Source organism: Sphaeramia orbicularis, chromosome 4 (assembly GCF_902148855.1).
Source record: "Sphaeramia orbicularis chromosome 4, fSphaOr1.1, whole genome shotgun sequence".
Taxonomy (NCBI): Eukaryota; Metazoa; Chordata; class Actinopteri; order Kurtiformes; family Apogonidae; genus Sphaeramia; species Sphaeramia orbicularis.
Genome location: NC_043960.1, coordinates 21,821,075 through 21,834,266, shown reverse-complemented (window position 1 = coordinate 21,834,266; position 13,192 = coordinate 21,821,075). Strand labels below are relative to the sequence as shown.

The following is a 13,192-nucleotide window of genomic DNA, read 5'->3' as shown; positions in this document are numbered from 1 at the left end:
TGTAAATGTGAGAGCAGAGCGCGCGTATGTACACGTGTGTGCGTGCATTCGTGTGACTGGCAATGATGCAGCTCGTAGCCTTGATCTAGACTCCTGCCTCTCTCGGACACCCCGCTGTGCCTGCTTCATTAATCAATAGGACAGATGAAGACAGACTCCTGCCGCGCTGTGAGGAAAAACGGTAGCTTGCGTGAGTGAGTGTGTGTGTATTTCTGCATGTAAGGAGGCTAGAATGCCCTCAGGGAGAACGTGGCAGACATGATGCAAACCTTCAAGGCTTCCTGCCCACACAGAGATCATTCGTACAGGATGCGCCTTCGTGTATCACCAGACAAAAGTCGGAATATATTTGATGGAATATTTGCATAGACTGGTAAATTTACCATTGTATAAACCCTGACCTTCCACAACCACGTACACAAATCCATAAAGAGAAAGAAGAAAGCGAAAAACAATTCGGGTATTTAAATTTGTGCTTGCGCGTAAAAACCGAATTCAATTAAATTCCATCACCTCGTGTTTGTAGGAAGTGGTGCAACTAATTTTGGAAGCATTTAATATCTGCCAAAATCACACCAACAATGGAGCTTTAACACCACAAATATTCGCCTTCTTCTACAATGTAACACTGAGCTAAAATAAACTTCAAAGAACACATTTCTGTTGGTCAGATGAGACTTCCACCCGCATACAGAAGAACTCATTTACACACAACTATAATTACTTGCTGTCTCACCCCAACACACATAAACAGCCACTGATGTGTCTATCTACAGTTTTTTAAACACAGCTATAAAAACCATCTCAAGGGCTTTTTTTTCTCTAAATCTTCATGAAAATGGTTTTAATACACCTCGAGGTACAGACAAATAAAACGGATGATACTTAGATGCTATAAAAAAAAGATCCTTCCAAAAGCAGACATGTCAGATCAAATACACTTATGAGGCGATAACGGTTTGAAACATTTTCTGTCAATTAATTAGACTCTGGAGCTTAAAGAGAAACACCTAAACCCGCCTGTCTTCAGATCATGTAAAGGCTAAGATGATCAAAAATAGTTTGGTTGCTTTAAAATTTCATCTACCCGGGATATGTGATCATGTCATCCACAAAGTAAGAAGAATATCTCTGAGAATACACATTATATGCTCTGTATATTGTTACAAACGTATGTGGGACAATTAGTTATTAGCATGTTTTTGAGTCCAAATTAGCAGTATGTTAAACTTCACCCATATCCTCCTGAGACCCAGGAAAGTGAAAATGTTTAGCTTTTTTACATTAAACAATTGTCTTGATTGGAAACTGCGTAATGCAACAGTTTTTTCAGATCATTTTTTAAAATTATTCTTATTTATTTAGTTAGTTTTTATTGGAATGTCTTTTGCAATGGACAGCATTTTTTACGTAAAACTGTCAAACTTTTGTCCCCTACAGAGGACAAAAATGCATTGCTGGGTCTCAGGAGGATATGACAAAATAACTATGATTGTAGAGATCAAACCTAAAAAAAAAATCACAAAAAGTTATATGCTGTCTCATCCATGATAGCGCATTTAGTTACATAATTACTTTTGCTGGCTTATAAGAACCCTCAAAAACAAGTTCCACTGTATTACAAGTTGGATTTTGATTAACTGTCTTACAAACTCAGTAAAACTAACACCATAGATCATTTTCTTTCCATATCCGAGGTAAGTAACAAATCTGGAAATTCAGGACATAACTCTGCACAAACAGTAGAAGACAAGATTTGGGTTCATTTTGTTACAGAGAAAAAGGAATGTGTGTAATTTCCTGGTGTTCCAAATGGCCATATGACTTATTGGCCACTGTGGAGAAAATGCTAACTTTCAAAAAAAAAAAAAAAAAGAAGGAATTCGGGGAAGAGGACATATGACTAGCAAGTATGAACCATTTATTCAAGGTAAATTCAACTACACTACTGCTCTTGAAAAATTGCCAATTTTGTTTACTGAAGGTCTGGGGTTGTTTAGCTAAAAATGATGTGCACATTCTGTAAATTACAATTCACCTTCATGTAGAGGACTGCTTTATTTATTAGCATTCTGCACATCAGACTGCATTGTGTATGTTCTTCACTAATATTCTGGCTTAAATGTAACTGGGAAACAATCTTGTAATGTTTCATTGTTCACATTAGGAAAAAAAAGATTGATTTGTCTTCCTAGTACTTATGCAATGGAGAAGATGCAAGCTGTTGTTGCACTTTACTCTGATTTATTGATGCATCTATAGACAAATGAGCATCACTTCCTCTTCTTTGATGGATATCTTTTATGTACAGCTGCTACACATCAGTAGAAAATGGCCAAGATCTTGATTAGATTGTGAGTCATACTAAAATCTGTTGTTTAGTCATGCACACTCTGTGTATCTATCTGATTATATTTCTGAGAAAACCCTCATGTGGTGCACATCTACGTCAAGTCATCTATAGAAATGATAAAAGTACAGATTGTAACTAAAAGTGGTTGTGTGTTTGTTTTTTTTTTTTGTTTTTGTTTTTTTTAAGTATTTAAGCATGCACTTACTGGGGAAAAAAAGTCTAAATTCTACAGGAAACTACTGTTGGGGTGCACACAATTAATTGCCTTTATTGTCTCTCAATTCTTGCATAAGTTTGAGGAAAAAAAAAAAAAAGAAAAGAAAAATCCAGACATGAAATCCTATGTCAGCTCCTCACCCGAGATGCCCTGATTGGATACAGGAACATTGTGTTATTTGACATTGTACCAACGCCTGACGCTCAGACAAAGGAGTCGGTGCACGCCTCGAGGGGGCAGATGACAAACACTCCTAAACCATGGCCAGACATAATCCCACCCCTCCTGCCAAACCCTCAACAAACGCAGAGCGGAGGGGGACTTATTCAGAGCATATTAGGGAGGTGAAGGAGGCCAGGCACTGAGGGACTCTCCCCTCTTGGCTGTCCTAATCATCTGAGACAACCCCTCCAGAGACACACCCCCGCCCAATCCCTTCCCGCCTACAAACCCCACTCTACCCCCTAACGCATGACCCAGACACATCCAGGAGCGTTTACAAGGGCGGGAGGCCATGAAGTGGGGAAGTTGACCAAAAATGAAAAGCCCCCCCGGGACCTGTAGTTTAATTGTCCATCTTCTTGGTCCAAATTAAACAAGCTTGAGTGCGTTCAAGTATCCATATACCCCCCTCCCACCACCAACATCATGCTTTTAACAGACTGGCACGTTCCATAGAGCATGCCATTGATGCAGAATGATGAGCGAGACCCCATTGTCTCTTTATATTGTCTTCAATTAGGCAGGAGATGATGGGAGACAATGAGAGGAGCATTTGTAATCATGAGCCTCCCAAATTCATGCTGGGAAACAGAACTTCATTATGCCCAATGGTCCCTCATCGGCCATAAAACTGAGAATATGTTTGGTTCATCCTTCGGAAGTTGCCGAGCATAAATGGTTCGGAAAAAATTGAGACAACAAAATACTGTAGGGGGTTCTGAAACTGAAAAGAACAACAAAAGAGATGGGTAAAAGGAAACGTTCTTCTATTATCTACATGGGAAAAAATACATGGGGCTAACTCTTACCATTGGCCTTGAGTATTTATTAAAAGTCAGAATTTCCTGCACTGGAACTCTATTAAGGCATGATTTACAAAGTAGTACTGAGGCAAAAAAATTAGGAGAGACCTGACAGTACTTTAAGAACAAGAGCGTTTCTAAACCGCTTTTTCAGGGATGAATTTACAGGCATAAAGTGCAGCCATGATGTCTTTTCATCTTCACCACATAAATGTTGTACAAGCTTAGCTCAGTGAAAAGAAGCTCTGGCAGAGCTGGTGTCAGCTCAGAGCTGTCTGTAAAACGGAGACTTCTTTAAGAAAGAGAAAGAAAAACTGCAGAGCACATTATCTGCATTTACCTGAAGAGCATTCAGCTGAGAAATGACTCTAACCCGACAACTTTCCAGCTTTGTACTTCACCCCGTCATTTAAATCACGTTCCACCGTAGCTGTTAGGCTTTGATAGAACCATCCAACCGGACAAATACCACTTTCATAAAATTGTGCAAATGATTTCTTTCAACAGGGATTGCAGCGGTATTGTTCCCCCATCCCTGACCCCCCACCCCGTCTTTCCGCTTTCCCCATGGCACAAAGAGCTAATCTGAGACGAACACTCGCACCAGCTCTGACACATTGTCAAACCAAAACCGGGGTGATTTTATTTTCTTTAAATCATGTAAGTGAAGCATGAGGTAAAAGCCACCATCCATTGAGGACAACAGAGGGGTTAGTAAAATAGCTGTGTGTTTTCTCCACATACACACTGCGAGGATTATAGATTACGCTCCCCTTTACCCATGTATCCCTTCGGCTGCTCTTCCAAAAAGCATAATATCAGAGAGGAACCAGAAAGAAGCAGAAACATTTTGGTTTCCTCATTTGCAGATGAAATCAGGCCGCATTTGGTGCCAGCAAGAGGGATATCCATCACGTCAAGCTGCCCCGGGGCCGAACAACCTTTTCTGCAAGGCCCCACTCCCTTATCTGATTCCAGCAGACGGAGCGAGATTATGGCCATGCCAGCCAGAGCCTTTGATTTTTTTAAGTGTATGCCTCTGCTTTCACACTGCTTTATTGATCGCTGACAGACCTCATTTTGTTCCTCAGCTAAAAGACCGCTTCAAAATGCTCTATTTGTAATGTGATCACCCAGATGAGGCTGGCACAGAGGTGGACATACACTAATCCATTATTCCTTCTCCGCTATCATCAGTGAATTTTATGGATCATCCCTGTCGACTTTTTCATCACCTGAGGCAGAGAAAACACAACCTCTTGATCACCTTTTTAATGAGGGCAAGTCACAGTAGCTAAGGTGTGTCAGCAGTAGCCAAAATCAATCACCTGTAATCACAACAATATTAACACACACACAAAAAAACCCAAAACATTACATTCATTCAGTTTTTTTTTTAAAAATGGAGACAAATACTAGGGATTCAATGTTATATTGCCAGAACACTGACATCGTTACATACAGCTACTAATATTTAAGATATTAATTCATGAATCACAGTGTCAGATATTTGTAAGTCATGTTCATATAAAAGTCTGTTTTATTAATGTTTGGATTAATTTGTGCTCATTCAAACATAATGTAGTTAAATGCTAAAAGTCACATAAAAGTGGAAATTTCTTTGTTTTCCTGGCACAAAATGGGATGTAAACACATTATACAGAATATAGTATGAGCACCTGCATCAACTATTGGCCAAATTTCCATTTTAAATATTGGTATCAGTATCGATAAGGGTGACAGTATCGGTATCTGTATTAGTATCGGCCCATTGGCACATTCCTATTAAATACATTTAAAAACAGTGAAGAGCTACATAATCTAAGCTTATTTTGACAAAACCATTAAGCAGTACCTCTTTTTTGACCACAAGCTCAAGATTAAATTTGCTTATCGACCTCTAAGGACCTGACACATTCCTTCATGTCGAACAGCGCAACTCCACGGCACAGAGTAGGGAGCATCTGCCTCGTCACTCCACCCAGATGGCAGCAGAAAGTATGTAAATTGGTTCATTAACCTTACAGTGCTTTAATCAGTGGGCCATGCAGAGGGTTCGTTCCATCCGGGTTTTCTTGAATTTTATTAGCGCCCATTAATAGCATCAGGAAACTTTCGCTAATGGCCTGAGGTGGTTTGCTGTAGTGTTATCAAACACTGTAGTAATTATACATGACATCTCTCTGATTAACACTCCTGTGATTAGTGCACCATGTCAGATCATCTTTTTCCCCCCCTGTTAAAAGACAGTCATCCATTTTCTTGGTGCAAAAAAATATTTCAGAGGAAGAAAAATACAAAAGAGGCCCAGTATTATCATAACACATCCTTACCCCGACAAGCAGGCTTGGATCTTTAACCTTTGACAATGGAATGGCATGTTGGATATGAAGGGGAGAGGAGGAGGGGGCGAGTATATGAAAAGAATTTTCATACAGAGTTTCCCCCCATGGCTTGCAGAGTGTGTGAAAAATTAGCTAGTACTGAATGTCTGCGTGTAAGCTCCCAGCAGTGAGGGCTTGCACCTGGAGCAGGGAGGAGCATGCAAGGGGTCAAGGGTCACCTCATGGGCTAAACAGGATTGGAGTTCTCCGTCTTCCTAAGAGAACCAGACAACCCCTGCGGCTGCATCACACAACATGAGTCTTTCACACCCCTTCCTTCCCTTCCCTTTCCTCCTCTCCTTACTCTCTCGTTCACCTCCTTTTCTTTTCTCCTTTGGAAAGGCGCAGTAATCCATAACCCACTCAACTATCAGCTGCTCAATTATCCCTCCCGTTCACCCTTTTTCTTCCCTCGGATGGAGATTCAAAAACAATTAACCTCTTCACGGCTGGGGACTTTTCCCAGGAAAGGGCACAGTGGTAATTGAATGACTCCGCCATTTACATTCCTGACCATGACTTCACTCCTTCACGCATAAATCTGGTTACCGAAAATCCTAATCTGCAGCTTTGTGATTGCCCAACGTCATTATCATGGATGTTGTATTATCACGCAATGAAGACAGTATTTTACTTCAAGCAGGATTTAACAAGACTGTTTGGCAGTGTTTGCATCACACCCTTCTGACCTGGATAAACCTTTAGAGATTTACATCAATTACAGTCAAATATGTTAGCAGGTTAGCACGTCTGGGGAGTTTTTGTGTTTGTTTTTTAAGATTGTGGCTTCACCCAACTTTTTTTTTTTTTTTTCCACAGTAGAAATTTCCAGGACTGGTACAACTGGACTATTTCACACCAAGTGTCTGTAAACTATGGCGCATCCCCCCACATCCTCAGCCTTCAATAAAATGTTCTCTTCTCCCCCTTCGTTATGGAGGGGCCTCCTATTCATCTCCAGGTAGAAAGCCTCAAAGTGTAGGAGGGAAGAACAGCTTGTTGCACCCATTGAGCTTTTTATTACTTCCCTCTTCAAAGGGTGGTGGTGGCAGGGGAAGAGACATCCTCAATCTCCTTGATGCCATGATACAAGCAGTCAGCTTTCAGAAAACACACACAAACAAGTGGCAGGATTTTGACTGTACCTCTGTGCAAATTTTCAACACTTGCTCCTCAGAACATCAAGGCATCATTACATGTTTCTGGATACAGATGGAGGCCAATTCCGGCAGGGCATGACGTCTAATCAAACAAACAAGTTTAACAAAATAAGGCCACTTTTTTTTCCGATTTTAAAATTAAAAAATGAAATAGTTTGACAAGTAATACAAGAATGACACCACACGACAACACCACTTGTTTTCATTTCCTTACTCTTGTCAAGAAAATATGTCAAACAAAGACCCGAGTCTAATCAGCCATTTTCTATAAAGACGGCTAGGTTATTATCTAGCTAAAGCCAGGAGCAGCAAAATGATGTAATCCCTAACCAACACACATAAAACAAAGTCGTATATTCCTCAAAAGGAAATCACTTAAAATTTTTGTCAAGGAAACACCACGTATTGAACCATTTTCACCAACTCCCACCATTTAATTAGTATTCTATATTTCCATTTACACGACTTCATAAGCCAGCGTATATTAAGCCTCAACCGAAAGACGCCCACCATCGCAGTCTAAGTGCGACACACAATGTCTATGGGCCCAAATTATAAACGCTATTTATGGCTGGAGGTAACACTTTAATCTTCAAGCTGGGATGATTCCCTCGGTTCAGTTTTGTATCTTAAAAGACCTCAGACCTTTTTATGTACCGTACAGCATTAAGGAGCTTTATTTACCTTAATCAATTGTGAGAAGAAGGTTGAATGCCATCGTATTGGAAAAACTTAAAAGAGGCTAAATCTAAGGCTTAAAACATGAAGGTGCACCTCAGAAAAATATAGTAACACCGATCCTACAGTGTAATTAACGTAACGCTTGAAAAAAGAGCCAAGTAGTGCAACACATTAACTTCAGGTGTTTAATGAAAATGGGGGGAAAAAAATATATACGAAACACTTCCAGGCATCATATTATACTTATATTTTTGCTAACACTCGCAAGAACAGCTGAAATTTGTCTCACACACATACACCAGAGAAGAAGTCTTTGATGTTTCCCCATGAGTGTGTGTGTATTGCAGCTGTGTGAGTCACCCACACTCTATCTGAGATCCATACAGGCTACACAGCGGCAGCAGTAGCAGCAGAACTGCACCCCTCGTACCACACACACACACACACACATTCAAGGGACAACTCACAAACAACATAGCGTGTCTTCATTGTGGCTGGAAGACAGTGGAAGAAGCACAGGCAGACCAGCAGGAGGACAAAAAAAAAAAAAAAGAAAGAAAAGATAGAAGAAGAAAAAGAAAACCTGAAACAACTGGCTATGTTCCAGACAGACTGGAAGTTCTCTTGATCATTATGTCTAGCCTTCAGGTGTCTGGGGTCGGGCTGACTGTAGGTGGTAGTTAGGGTGAGGGTGGTGCGAGGAATTGGGGGGTGCATGGGGTGGTGTGTGTGTATGTGTGTAGGGGGGGGGTGAGTGTAGATAACACACCAGACAGACAAAGAGGGAATAGGAGGGCTGCCTACATACCATCAGCATCAAGGAAGGGAGGGTGGGAGGCAAGGGAGGGTGCAACGAGTAGAAGAAAAAAAAAAGATGGGTTATAAAAATTTGATTAGACCATCCTTTGCCGAAGTGACTTTCTGTGTCGGCTTGCTTTTTCTTTTTGTGTGTGTGTGTGAGAGAGAGAGAGAGTCAATTCCCCTCCCTTCTCCAGAGCAGAGCGCCGCCTCAGAGAATGGGGCAGACAGATTTTATAGGTCCTAATTAAAGCCATCTGAAGCCTTTCAAAACATCAAATGGCCTCGGTCCCCTGCTTGTCCCCTCTGATTGTGCAGAAATCATGGAAAATCAGAGTGCACCTATTTTTTTTTTTTTTTTTTTTGCTTCAGCTCTGTAAAGTACATAAATTTTGCACCCCTCTGACTCCACTACCCCCTAATTCCCAATCAATAAAAGGGTTCAGTGAGTGACATGACCTCATGGTGTGTCTGTCAAAATCACTTGAATTTGACATAAATGGGTATTTTGTTCAAAAAAAAAAAATACTCAGTTAAAGTCTCTTATTGTAGAATTTTATACTTAAGAGAGGTTATTTTATAATGAAATTGACACATAAGTTTATTGAAGATCCACCCTGTCTGGTTTGAGTAAAGTGCAGTTCTCTTTCAGTGGCTTCAAGAGCTCTTTTTTTTTTTTTTTTTTTCCCCTCCCTTGCCCCCCTCCTTAATTGTCCTCATTGAGCCGTGTGGACCGGTTGCACAGCCTGCCTTCCTGGGGTCAGCGGGTTTACCCTGTGCTTTTTAATCTATATTTCATGCTATGGCGCTGCGTGGACACAGCCACACATTCACAATTCAGAGATTACGCACAAAGAATGTCGACAGTAAAAAAATAATAATAACTTGAGCGCGTATCCTATTAGACATTAGAATTAGGAAAATATGCAATTTATAAAAGCGTGTTAAAAGGTTTCATTTTCTTCCAGAATAAAAACAAAAACAGAGTTAAAAAAAAAAAAAAAAAAAGAAAAGAAAAAAATGAAAAGTGAGACATGCAGTTATACATTTAAAACTTACCACGACTAACATAATAGATAGTAAACATAACTACTACTTTCTTTATCTTCAAGTAGAATAAAAGATTAGTAAAGGAAAATATAACAACGCACACTTACGATTCATTTCAATAACTTCTGGGCGTTATTGTCTCGCCCCTGCGCCTCTCCGGTCATTTAGAGCCGTGGAAAAAGTCTGTTCCTCCGGACGGCGCACAGACACTGTCACGGACAGCTTTGGCCAGCTTCATCTGATGGAGATAAAGTTATTGCAGAAGATAACACCTTGGACATTCTGCCTTGGAGACGCTTGGACGTCCGATTCCGCCGGTGTCAAGTCTTCAGTGATGCCTGCACTCGCCGGGATTGAGCGCTGAGAGGAGAAGGAGCGCACAGAAAGGCGTCATGTGAGCCGGGGAGAGGTGCGCCATTGGCCAGGAGAGGATAAGTATGATAAGGCTGCTCTGTGTGTCATTGGCCCAGGACGGGAGCGGAGGCGCCTCCTCACTTGGCTGTGCGCAAGAATGTGTGCGGCTCACTGTTCATAATTTTCAGCAGCCGGAGGGGGGGTGAGTGGGTGGGAGGGTGAATGGGGGGGGGCATTAAGTAACAAATTGTTCCAAAGATCTTCTGTTTTTTGTCATCGACGCACAGAGTTACATGGAGGGCAGTGAGCTCAAATGCACACATTCTCTTGTTTGGCTATGTGAACACACAGGAACCAGTGACCATGCATGGTGAGTCTACATACCAACCAAGTTTATTGTCAGTCTTAAATTGACAATAACACATATTATCCAAAAAAATTTTATTCAAGGTATTGTCATGCAAGAGTAAACCTAGCTCATACATGAACATATATTGTCCATCGTCTTTCCATAAAATGAATGTGTAACTTTTTTTTTTTTTTTTTTTTTTTTTTTTGTGGTTTGCTTTTACATCACTAGCATCATTTGTTTCATTGTTCATTGTAGCACAGAGATGTTATGCAAAAAAGTACAAAGGGGTTACACTTGAAACAATGCTATACATACATCATTAAATCTGAGGCTTATGTAAGACCGAATCTGATCATTTCCGCTAAAATAATTTAATCATTTCCACAGAAATGATCAGATTTGCTTCACAGTAAAGCGATGCAGGCTAACGGCACTAGTAAGTTTTTATTAAATACATGGTTCAAATGTAAAGAAAAGGATGTTATCGCCACTGGTATTTCAACACTATAAATGACAGAAAGTGACAAATATACAGAGATTTTTTAAAAACATGGCATAATATATGCATGACATTGGCAAGAATAAATATAATAACCTTGTAGTTTAAACAAAAAGCTATAAACATGATTCATTTGTGAGTTCATGTCCATACGCATCATGTTTTGGAAAGACTGAAACCAACCAACCTACCTCATTAGGATCAAAAACCTTCAGTTTTTTATTCTAATAAGTGCCGCAACTAATTCATTATTTAGGAGACAGGGAGCTAATTAAAAGGAAGGAATCCAACCTATAGGTACTGTGGTGGGGGGGTACAGTCAGAAGATCCCTTGATATTATCTTCAGTGTGTATAGAATAATGGGGCATGATCGGTTTGACTTATTTATTCAGTTCGAGCCTGTTTTATATTTGCACATTTACACAGTTGGACTTCACACAGGGAAACAACACATAAAAAGAACATCCTTTCGTTGTCTCTTTGTGGTTCTCTGGAGTGTGGAGGCAGAGGAACTCAAGGTTCTGTATGGGTGGGAAATAGAGCGCATGTAATCTGGAGCGCGCATCTTCCTCAGCTCAGGCTGCGGCATTAAATCAATATTCCGCAAAGCTTTCTCTTGTTTTCACATTCACTTGACTGCTGCCGTGATGCGCCGCAAGGGTCGAGCAGCCGCTCCCTGATTTTTGTGGCACTTGCCCCCCTCCCTCCCTCCTTCCGTCCTCCTCCTCCTCCTCCTTCACTTCACTTCACTTCACAGCAGACACCCTCATTTGGATGGCTCCAAGGCGATGCGCCCATTCCATTTGTCTCATGCGTTAACAGGAGGCGGCAGGAATAACGCAACGCGTTATCTCGACACAAAACATTATCTCTGCTTTGCTTCTCCAACACCATGAAACAATGATTATTAGCTGCTTGAGGAGCATGTTCAGGGGTTTCGAGGTTTGTCACCTCACTTAAGTAACATGAAATATATTCCACAATACGCTCCCTACGAGATTTTTGCATTTTTTTGACTCAAGATAATGCTTCCCCTTTTTTTCGCCACTTGCGCATACTTTCAGTACTAGCTTGCCTGTCACCCTGGGGGAGTATGGCTAACGGCATTATGACTGGACGTGTGACAGTAGCATTTTTACCAGAAACCAGCCCAGCGCTTCCTTTTCAAGATTTAAAAGCCTGTCGTGCTGCATCATCCCGGTGTAAGATACTGGTTATGCGCTCACTCACACCCCATCGTTATGAAAGCAAAACCCTGCCTCTGCAAAATGGGTCATACACTGCAGTCACTTTATCTCAGCAAATGTATTGTGCCTGTGTTAGTGGTAGACATGCGCATGTGTGATTACACATCAAAGCAAGACTCCAATATTAGAGCTTGGGTTTCTTTACTGAAAAAGGACTTGAGCAAGTCTAACCATTCACTGTTTTCGGGGGCTTCAAGCCTGCATGATATAGTTAGCCCCGAGAGTCAAAATGTCAGTCTTTCTTTAATACCTTTAAACAGCCAAGAGGAAGGCGCTCTAGCTCTAAAATAAAATCCGCCAATGCCATTTGTATTCCACCGCAGTGCCCTGTATGCCTTACACATCAGCGATTTCAACTAAACATCTGAACACATAGGATTTCCTCCAAACCATTCACCTTTGGTTCATGTAGGAAGACACACCGACAGGCTAATATACAGATACACACATGCAGATATTTATCCACTGCGCCATGAATTTGAGGGTTCAAAGCCGTGCCAGTCAAGGAGGGAAGACAGCTCTGCGCCGCCGTCTTATAGACCCATCACTGCGCGAGCTAATCTGCAGCGCGTTCCAGTCCTATATTTAGACCGATGTTTTGTGAATACTTAGCATAATTCACTGAGACGAAAGGAGCTTTTCAAAGCTGTTAACCTCATCTTTTTAAAACTCATAAAGAGTTTTTCAGCTGTGCAATCCAAAAACACCTGTCCCTGCCTTTGTCGTTTTATGAAATACTCTCCATTTCAATGAAGAAATTGTTCCTAATGAATGGAGATGATGGTGCAGCTTGTCTCTTGAGAACATTGACGTGAATACGAGGAAGTGGCTGACTTTTTTAGCAGCTAAGAGAATTATTATTATTTTACCAAGTTCTTAAATCAGTTCTTAACTTTACAGGGTTCTCTTGTGGTTTTCTCCAGCACTATATCTCTGTTGTCATCTCCATCTCCATCTTCACATCACATTCCACTTTTACTCATAAATTTAATAGAGGCAAATATTCCAAGAGTAACACAAAGCCTGCTATAACTCATTCTAATGTATTATTAAGTCTGTGTGTAACTGTTG

General features: G+C 40.9%; 1 long non-coding RNA gene across 1 annotated transcript in view; it reads right to left on the bottom strand.

Annotated features, from left to right (window-relative positions):
* Positions 1 to 10,010, bottom strand: part of LOC115417484 (uncharacterized) — a 32,897-nt gene extending 22,887 nt beyond the window's left edge. Inside the window, exon 1 of the long non-coding RNA XR_003935171.1 lies at positions 9,776 to 10,010. This is a non-coding gene — a long non-coding RNA (uncharacterized LOC115417484). The remainder of the gene's footprint in view (positions 1 to 9,775) is intronic.
* Between the last annotated feature and the right edge of the window lie 3,182 nt (positions 10,011 to 13,192).